The sequence below is a fragment of the Eptesicus fuscus genome, chromosome 1, assembly GCF_027574615.1.
Source record: "Eptesicus fuscus isolate TK198812 chromosome 1, DD_ASM_mEF_20220401, whole genome shotgun sequence".
NCBI lineage: Eukaryota > Metazoa > Chordata > Mammalia > Chiroptera > Vespertilionidae > Eptesicus > Eptesicus fuscus.
Genome location: NC_072473.1, coordinates 49,824,362 through 49,833,946, shown reverse-complemented (window position 1 = coordinate 49,833,946; position 9,585 = coordinate 49,824,362). Strand labels below are relative to the sequence as shown.

Below are 9,585 nucleotides of genomic sequence, written 5' to 3'. Positions count from 1 at the left end.
TTGGTTGATCTCCCCACCTTACCCCCACCCTCCCTTACCTTCCTCTGAGGTTTGATGGTCTGATCGATGTTTCTCTGTCTCTGGATCTGTTTTTGTTCATCAGTTTATGTTGTTCATTATATTCCATAAATGAGTGAGATCATGTGATATTTATCTTTCTCTGACTGGCTTATTTCACTTATCATAATGCTTTCCAGTTCCATCCATGCTGTTGCAAATGGTAAGAACTTCTTTTATACTGCAGCGTAGTATTCCATTGTGTAGATGTACCAAAGTTTTTTAATCTACTCACTTACTGATGGGCACTTAGGCTGTTTCCAAATCTTAGCTATGGTGAATTGTGCTGCTATGAACATATGGGTGCATATATCCTTTCTGATTGGTGTTTCTGGTTTCTTGGGATATATTCCTAGAAGTGGGATCATTGGCTCAAATGGGAGTTTCATTTTTATTTTTTTGAGGAAACTCAGTACTGTTCTCCACAGTGGCTGCACCAGTCAAGACTACAGTTTTAACCAGGTATTGAACTAAGTTACAAGTCCCCCCCGCCCCCATTTTCCTTTTCATACCCATTCTGCCCTCCTCTATCACCGTCCCCTCTGGTAACCACCAATCTTTTTTTTTATTTTTTTTATTGTTTAAGATATTACATATATTAGTACATATATCTCCTTTTTTTCCCCCATTGACCTCCCCCCAGCCTCCCATACCACCTGTCCCATGCCCTCATCCCACCACCACCCCCTCAGTGTCTTGAATCCATTGGTGTGCTTATGTGCATGCATACAAGTCCTTTGGTTGATCTATTTCCCTCCCTCCCCAAAACTCCTCAGCCCTCCCGCTGTAATTTGACAGTCTGTTTGGTGCTTTACTGCCTCTGTATCTATCTTTTTATTCATCAGGTTATAATGTTCTTTATTTTCCATAAATGAGTGAGATCATGTGGTATTTTTCCTTAATTGCCTGGCTTATTTCACTTAAAATAATGCTCTCCAGGTCCATCCATGCTGCTGCAAATGGTAAGAATTCCTTCTTTTTTATAGCAGCATAGTATTCCATTGTGTAGATGTACCATAGTTTTATAATCCACTCATCTGCTGATGGGCATTTAGGCTGTTTCCAAATCTTAGCTATGGTGAATTGTGCTGCTATGAACATAGGGGTGCATTTATCCTTTCTGATTGGTGTTTCTAGTTTCTTGGGATATATTCCTAGAAGTGGGATTACTGGGTCAAATGGGAGCTCCATTTTTAGTTTTTTGAGGAAACTCCATACTGTTCTCCACAGTGGCTGCACTAGTCTGCAATTCCACCAGCAGTGCACGAGGGTTCCTTTTTCTCCACATCCTTGCCAGCATTTGTCATTTGTTGATTTGTTGATGTTTGCCATTCTGACAGGTGTGAGATGGCACCGCATTGTCGTTTTGATTTGCATCTCTTGGATAATTAATGACTTTGAGCATGTTTTCATGTGTCTCTTGGCCTTCCTTCTGTCTTCTTTCGAAAAGATTCTATTTAGGTCTGTTGCCCATTTTTTATTGGATCATTTATCTTCCTTTTATTAAGTTGTATAAGTTGCCTGTAGATGTTGGAGATTAAACCTTTATCAGTGATAACATTTGCAAATATGTTTTCCCACATGGTGGGCTTTCTTGTTGTTGCTGTTTTGTTTTTTTTTTTCCAGGGGAGAGCGCAAACGCAGTCCCCCACTACCACAAATTATGCAGTTGAGTTTCACACATTTGGGGAAATCGCAGGGGTCAGCACATCCGGAGTACAATGGATAAGCCTCGCCCTGGGAAAACCACCTTCGTGATCATGGTATCTCCCCTGCCAGGTATTTTCTTGTTGTTTTGCTGATGGTTTATTTTGCTGTGAAAAAGCTTTTTATTTGATGTAGTCCCATTTGTTTATTTTCTCTTTAGCTTCCATTGCCCTAGGAGCAGTAACAGTGAAGAAACTGCTTCAGCATATGTCTGAGATTTCTCTGCCTGTGGATTCCTCTAGTATTTTTATGGTTTCCCATCCTATCTTTAAGTCCTGTATCCATTTTGAGTTTATTTTTGTGTTTGGTGTAAATTTGTGGTTTAGTTTCATTTTTTTGCATGTATCTGTCCAATTTTCCCAACGCCCTTTATTGAAGAGACTGTCTTGACTCCACTGTATGTTTATGCCACCTTTGTCAAATATTAATTGAGCATAGTGGTTTGGGTTGATATCTGAATTCTCTATTCTATTCCATTCGTCTATATGTCTGTTCTTGTGCCAGTACCAGGCTGTTGAACAGTGGCTTTGTAATAAAGCTTGAAATCTGGTATTGGGATCCCACCTACTCTGTTTTTCTTTCTCAGGATTGCTGTGGCTATTCGGAGTCTTTTCTTATTCCAGATGAATTTTTGGAGAGTTCTTTCTAGGTCTGTGAAATATGCCATTGGTATTTCAATGGGGAGTGCATTGAATCTATAGATTGCTTTGGGTAGTATGGACATTTTAATGATGTTGATTCTACCAATCCATGAACATGGTATGTTCTTCCATCTGTTTACGTCTTCCTTGATCTCTTTTTTCAGGTACTGTAGATTTCCGTGTATAGGTCTTTTACCTCCTTAGTTAAGTTTATTCCTAGGTATCTTAACTTTTTTGGTGCGATGGTAAATGGGATTACTTTTTTAGTCTCTCTTTCTGTAAGTTCACTATTGGTGTATAGAAATGCCACAGATTTCTTGCCATTAATTTTGTATCCTGCTACATTGCCAAATTCATTTATTAAGTCTATTAGTTTTTTGATGGAGTCTTTCGGGTTTTTTATGTACAATATCATGTCATCTGCAAATAAGGACAGCTTAACATATTCTTTTCCAATTTGGATGCCTTTTATTTCTTCTTCTTGTCTAATTGCAATGGCTAATAATTCCAGTACTATGTCAAACAGGAATGGTGAGAGTGGGCATCCCTGTCTTATTCCTGTTCTTAGGGGAAATGATTTTAGTTTTTGCCCATTGGGTATGATGTTAGCTTTGGGTTTATCATATATGGCTTTTATTATGTTGAGGTATGATCCTTCTATTCCCACCTTGTTGAGAGTTTTTATCAAAAAAGGGTGTTGGATTTTGTCAAATGCTTTTTCTGCATCAATTTTTATGACTATGTGACTTTTATCTCTCAATTTGTTTATGTGATGTATCACGTCTATTGATTTCCAGATATTGTACCATCCTTGCATCCCCGGGATAAATCCTACTTGATCATGGTGTATGATCTTTCTGATGTACTGCTGGATCCAATTTGCTAGAATTTTGTTGAGGATTTTGGCATCTATGTTCATGAGGGATATTGGCCTGTAATTCTCTTTCATTGTGTTGTCTTTATCTGGTTTTGGTATTAGGGTGAGTCTGGCTTCATAGAAGGAGCTTGGAAGTGTTCCTTCCTCTTGAATTTTTTGGAATAGTCTGAGGAAGATAGGTTTTAGTTCTTCCTTGAATGTTTGGTAAAACTCCCCTGTGAAGCTTCTGGCCCCGGGCTTTTGTTTGCTGGAAGCTTTTTTATGACTGCTTCAATTTTGTCCATAGTTATTGGCCTATTGAGATTTTAGATTCTTCCTGATTGAGTTTTGGAAGGTTATATTTTTCTAGGAATATGTCCATTTCCTCCAGGTTGTCCTTTTTGTTGGAATAGAGTTGTTCATAGTATTTTAACAATCCTTTGTATTTCAGTGGGGTCTGTTGTTATTTCACCTCTTTTATTTCCGGTTTTGTTTATTTGGGTCCTCTCTCTTTGCTTCTTGGTGAGCCTGGCTAGTGGTTAATTAATCTTGTTTATCCTTTCAAAGAACCAGCTCTTGGTTTGGTTGATCTTTTGAATTGTTTTTTTGGTCTCAATGTTGTTTATCTCCACTCTGCTCTTTATTATTTCCTTCCTTCTGCTTACATTGGGCTTTTCTTGTTGCTCTCTTTCTAACTCTTTGAGTTGTAGGGTTAGGTAATTTATTACCATTGTTTCTTGTTTTTTGCAGTAGGCTTGTTGAGCTATGAACTTCCCTCTCAAGACTGCTTTTCCTGTGTCCCATAGATTTTGGATTGTGTTTTCATTGTCATTTGTCACCATGATTTTTTATATTTCTTCCTTGATCTCTCTGGTAACCCAATCATTGTTTAATAGCATGCTGTTTAGTCTCCATGTTTTTTGTTTTTTTTTTTTGGATTGTTTTTATTGTAGTTGATTTCCAGTTTTATGCCACTGTGATCTGAAAAGCTGCTTGATATGATTTCTATCTTCTTGAATTTGAAGAGACTTTTTCTATGACCCAACATATGGTCTATCTTTGAAAATGACCCATGTGTGCTTGAGAAGAATGTATATTCTGTGGCTTTGGGGTGAAATGTTCTGAAGATGTCAATTAATTCCATCTGGTCGAGTGAGTAATTTAAGATTGATGTTTCTTTGCTGATTTTTTGTTTAGAGGATTTGTACAGTGGTGTTAGTGGGGTATTAACATCCCCTACTATGACTATATTGCTGTCAATCTCTCCCTTGATATCCTCCAGGAGTTTTTTTTTTTATGTATTTCGGTGCTCCTGTATTGGGTGCGTATATGTTTACCAGAGTTATTTCTTCTTGTTGGATTGCTCCCTTTAGTATTATGAAGTGGCCTTCATTATCTCTTGTTGTGTTCTTCACTTTGAGATCTAATTTGTCAGATATAAGTATTGCTACCCCAGCTTTTTTTTTCATTTCCATTCTCCGTAAAAACCTTTTTCTATCCCTTCACCCTCAGTCTGTGTGCGTCTTTTTTTCTGAGATGGGTTTCTTGTAGACAGCAGATATATGGGTCGTGTTTTCTTATCCAATCCGTTACCCTATGTCTTTTGATTGGGGCATTTAATCTATTTACATTTAAAGTTATTATTGATAGGTACTTATTTGACGCCATTTTTATTCTTTACCCCTTGTTCCTTCTTCACTTCCTATTTCTTTTTTTTTACAGCAGACCCTTTAGCATTTCTTGCATTGCTGGTTTGGTGGTAATAAATTCTCATAGTCCTTTTTTGTCTGTGAAGCTCCTGATTTCACCTTCAATTTTGATTGATAGCCTTGCTGGGTACAGTATTCTTGGATTGAGACCCTTCCTTTGCATGACTTTGTATATTTCATTCCATTCCCTTCTGGTCTGATGAGTTTCTGTTGAGAAATCAGTCGCTAGTCTGATGGGAGTTCCTTTGTAGGTAACTTTCTGTCTCTCTCTGGCTGCTTTTAATATTCTTACTTTGTCATTGGTCTTTGCCAGTTTAATTATAATGTGCCTGGTCTTTTGGGGTTCATTTTGCTTGGGACTCTGTGAGCTTCTTGGATTTGTGTGGGTTTCTTCTTCCCTATATCAGGGAAGTTTTCTGTCATTATTTCTTCAAACAGGTTTTCTATTCCTTGCTCAGTTTCATTTCCTTCTGGAACCCCTATTATGCGGATGTTGTTTTGTTTTGTGTTGTCCCAAAGTTCCCTTAGGCTCTCCTCCTGCTTTTTAATTTTTTTCTAAAAGCTGCTCTACTTGTGTATTTTTTCCTACCTTGTCTTCTAGCTCACTGATGTGGTCCTCTGCTTCTTCTAGTCTACTCTTGATGCTTTCTATTGAGTTCTTTACAGCAGCGATGTCATTTTTCATTTCTTCTTGGTTCTTCTTCATTTCTTCTTGGTTCTTACTCATATTGTCGAATTTGTCTTCCATTGTTTTCAGCCACCTTATCACCATTTCTCTGCATTCTTTCTCTGACATGTTGCTTGCCTCCATTTCGTTTACTTCCATTTCTGGTGATGCCTGCTTTTCTTTCATATTCGGGCTGTTTCTTTGTCTCCCCATGGTCTCTCTTCTCCGGGTGTCTGGTTATGTAGTTGTCTCTCTCCTGCATTGATTTAAAGGCACAAAATACAACACAACCAGGTATAATGCACAAGGCACTGAACAGAAATGTATTCATGATATTAATAACCCCAAATAAAGGTGACCACCAGAGAAAGGCAAATTAGGGGTTAGGAGAGAAAGAAGAAGAGAGAAAAAAAAAGATAGGAGTGCCAAATGAAATTGGGAAAAGGAAAAAAGTAAGAGAGAACAGAAAGAGAATAAGAAAGAAAAGGGGAACAAACTTTATATATGAGGAGAAAACTCCAATAGAACAGCCACTAATCTGAACAAATGCCAGCAACAAGTTCCTGGAGATGAATACAAACTACAAACGACAAGTAATATCAAACGAGGTGAGGGAAAACAGAAGTAAAAAACAAACAAAAACAAAGCAAACAAAACAAAACAAAATAATAAGCAAAACCATCTCACAAAAGAGCATAAAAAATCGATATAATCAACATTCAAGCAAACAACAAAAAAAGGACAGAGATAAAAATAATTTTTTGTATAGTGAAGACAGAGAAGAGAGAGGTGTGTATGGACTTGGAACAGGGGATTGGAAATTAGATATATAAGTAGGGTGAAATTTTAATAGGGGGTTAAAAGAAAGAATAGGGAAAATCTAAAGCAGGAAAAGGGTAAAAGAAACAGGACACCAAAAGGGGAAAAGTTAGGAAGAGAGTGATGGAATAAAGGTAGAGTTGAGATAGAGTAAAATAATGCTAAAGGAAGGATGAAAATAGAATGTAGAACTCTAATCCCAAAGTAAAATAAAGAGAAATTAAAATGACACTTTTTTTAAAAAAGCTAAAATAGTAGCAGTAATAATACTGATTGAAAATAAAATGTAATAATTAAAAAAGTAAAATCAAGTGAGGAAAAAAGAAAAAAAAATGTGCAGTAGTGAAGGTCATTCACTTCCTCTATTGTTCTGTTTGGCACGCCTGTTTCCCAGTCAGGACAGTATTGCAGTTCCCTGTGTTCCACTGCTCCTCAGTATTGTAAGATAGTCCTGATTTTTTAAGCAGGCAGTGTGTCTTAATTTCCAGTATACCTTTAATTGTGATTACACAAGAGTCAATTTTGATTCAGCCCCTGGGTGGCAGTGTTTCTGGATTGACCTCCGGGTCTATAGGTCCTCTCTAGCCTGTACATAGATCCTGCTTTCCCTGTGGCACTCAATACTGGTTTGTGGGAGTGGGCTGCCCCAGAGCTGGTTCTCTGATGGTCACTCCCCGCTCTGATCCCCAGGTTCCAGAAAAACAACTTTCCCCTGCAGTCTCCTAGGGTGTCCCCAACTGGGTGATCCTATGTATTGGGCTTAGTAATCAGAAGCAAGGATTTGAAGAGGAAAAAACACAAGTGTGCGAACTCCGGGGCTGCGTGCAAGTCTGCGCAGTCCTTTTTCCACCTTTGTGTCCAAGCAGCCAGCACACTTCTAAAATTTTTAGGCTGTCTTTTTGGGTCAGATCAAAATGGGATGCTTTTTAGAGATCCCCTCTGTTAGCAGCTCTGAGGTCCCTCTTCCACATTCACGGATCACGCCAGCCCCAACAGCCACAGATTTTTCTAGGCGCAGATTTCCCCCGGTCCTCCAGCTCCCACAGTGTGCGCATTTCTCTGTCCTGCCAGGACCAGAGACCTCACCTTATCCCAGGTGAAATCTGACCTTTCCGTGGTGGAGTGTAGAGCTTCTCTGAATCCACGTGTTTGCGTCAATTGGGGACCGGTGTTCTGGGGTTCACAGCTGTTTGGTGGGTGCCGCAGTTGTAGGTTTTCAGGCTGCTGATAACATCCACTTTCCCCTTCAAGATGATGGGGTCTCCGCGTCTGAGCCGGTGGCTCCGGGAGGGAACCCAGTAGCAGTGGGTGCTGCCCAGTCAGGGGAGCCCTGTACAGCAGTCCCCCACCTTCTCCTGGAGTATAGCTTTCCCTTAACTCACCAAAAAACACTCCCCATGCGACCCTCAGCTGTTTCTTCTATCTGCTCCAAGACAAGGCTCGGGACATGTCTGTCTATTATGCCGCCATTTTTTTTTTGAGTGAACCACCAACCTTTTGTCTGTCATCTTTTTTATATTTTTCTTGGTCTCCAAGTATTTACCAATCTTTTAACCAATTAATTCCACTATAACAGAAGGACAATGTTTCTTAGCAGTCCACAGAAGGACAGAGACAGAGTGAAAGGTACAAGTCTAGATTTCCATTTCCAATAATTCCTGCAGAGAATAGAAATATAGAAGTGCTCCAATGAGACAAACATTTGTGTAACAATCTCCTAACAGCGATTTACTCTCCTGGAGAGGAAGAATGTATTATATACAGGTCCTTGAGAGCAGAAACTTTCTCCCGAGGAAACATGCTTTTCCAGTGCACATGTATTTTCAATACAAAGCCACTCACACAAACATCTAGCACTTTCTGTCAGTAGGGCACAAGATCTTATATCCAGGCCTTTTACTTGTACTTGTGTACTCATTTCTTCATTCATCCATTCCTTCATTCCCTGAGTAGACTTACTGATCACTACACTGTGCTTGGCCCTGAGGATACAGATATGATGATTTACAATAGCTAACATTTACTGAGCACTTTTACTTGCTCTGTTCTAAACACTCTCAAAGCTTTATTTCATTTAGCTTTTACCACAATCCTATTCAGAAATTACTCTTACAATTCCCGTTTTACAGATGAGGAAACTGAGTCCCAAAGAAGTAGAAAATCTTTCCCAAGGTCACACAGCTGTAAAGTGGAAGAGCTGAAATCAAACAAAACTCATCTGACTCCAGAGCCCATGCTTTTACGCATTATTTTCTGCTCAGATATAGTCCCTGTCTTGGCAGGGGGCTGGCTCATGCTCCATAGGAAAGTTTAAGCCAAGTAAATAAAGCACTATGGTCTTAGATAGCACATGAGGAAGTGGAAGTAGAGAGACAAAGAAACTATTACCAGAGGTTAGAATAAGGTCAGCTCAAAGCATAAGAAAGATGGAGAAGAGGCATTCAGGTTGGAGAATGGGCAGGATTTGGGGGAAATAATGGTATGATTATTTCAGACAGAGGGAACCTCACAAAGGCCTAAAAGTAGAAATTCAGAAATTACATGTGACAAAGTTCATTCAGGTGGTCTGTGGTGTAAGGTGTATAGAGTTGCCTGACTGAGCAAATATAAGTACAGGATGCTCAGTTAAATTTGAAATCCAAATAGATAATGAATACTTTTTTAGTATAAGTACATCTGAAATTCAAATTTAGCCGACATGCTGTATCTTATACAGTAATCCAAGGGTGCATAAATGAGATGCTAGAATGAGAAAAGGTAGACTAGAATCAGGACATGTCAGGTTAGGTAGTTTCCATATGACCTTGAAAACATGCCTTGCTGAGCTTTAGTTTCTCCCATTTATAATGTGAGGGCACTGGTGTACATCGGTATTTTAAAACATGGATTGCCAGGCTCCTCTTAAATAAGAACCTTAAGGGATATGGTTTGATTCTCTGGTTATTCTGATGAATAGCTGGGTTTGGAAACCAATGGGCCAGGTGGCTCTGGGAGTCCTTCTAGCTCCCATCTTCCTTGTGGCCAATCTAAAATTTAATAATACTGGAGAGGCAGCATATACCTTTATACTTTGAAATCTATGAGCCCCTTCTGTCCCCTGGGTTTCCTCAACAGGGAGGCCCAACACAA

The 9,585-nt window shown here is 39.1% G+C and overlaps 1 non-coding gene across 1 annotated transcript; it reads right to left on the bottom strand.

Moving 5' to 3' along the window:
• Window positions 1-1,680: 1,680 nt before the first annotated feature.
• LOC129150293 (U1 spliceosomal RNA) lies at window positions 1,681-1,844 on the bottom strand. Its single transcript, XR_008557046.1, has one exon. It is a non-coding gene; the product is annotated as a U1 spliceosomal RNA (small nuclear RNA).
• Between the last annotated feature and the right edge of the window lie 7,741 nt (window positions 1,845-9,585).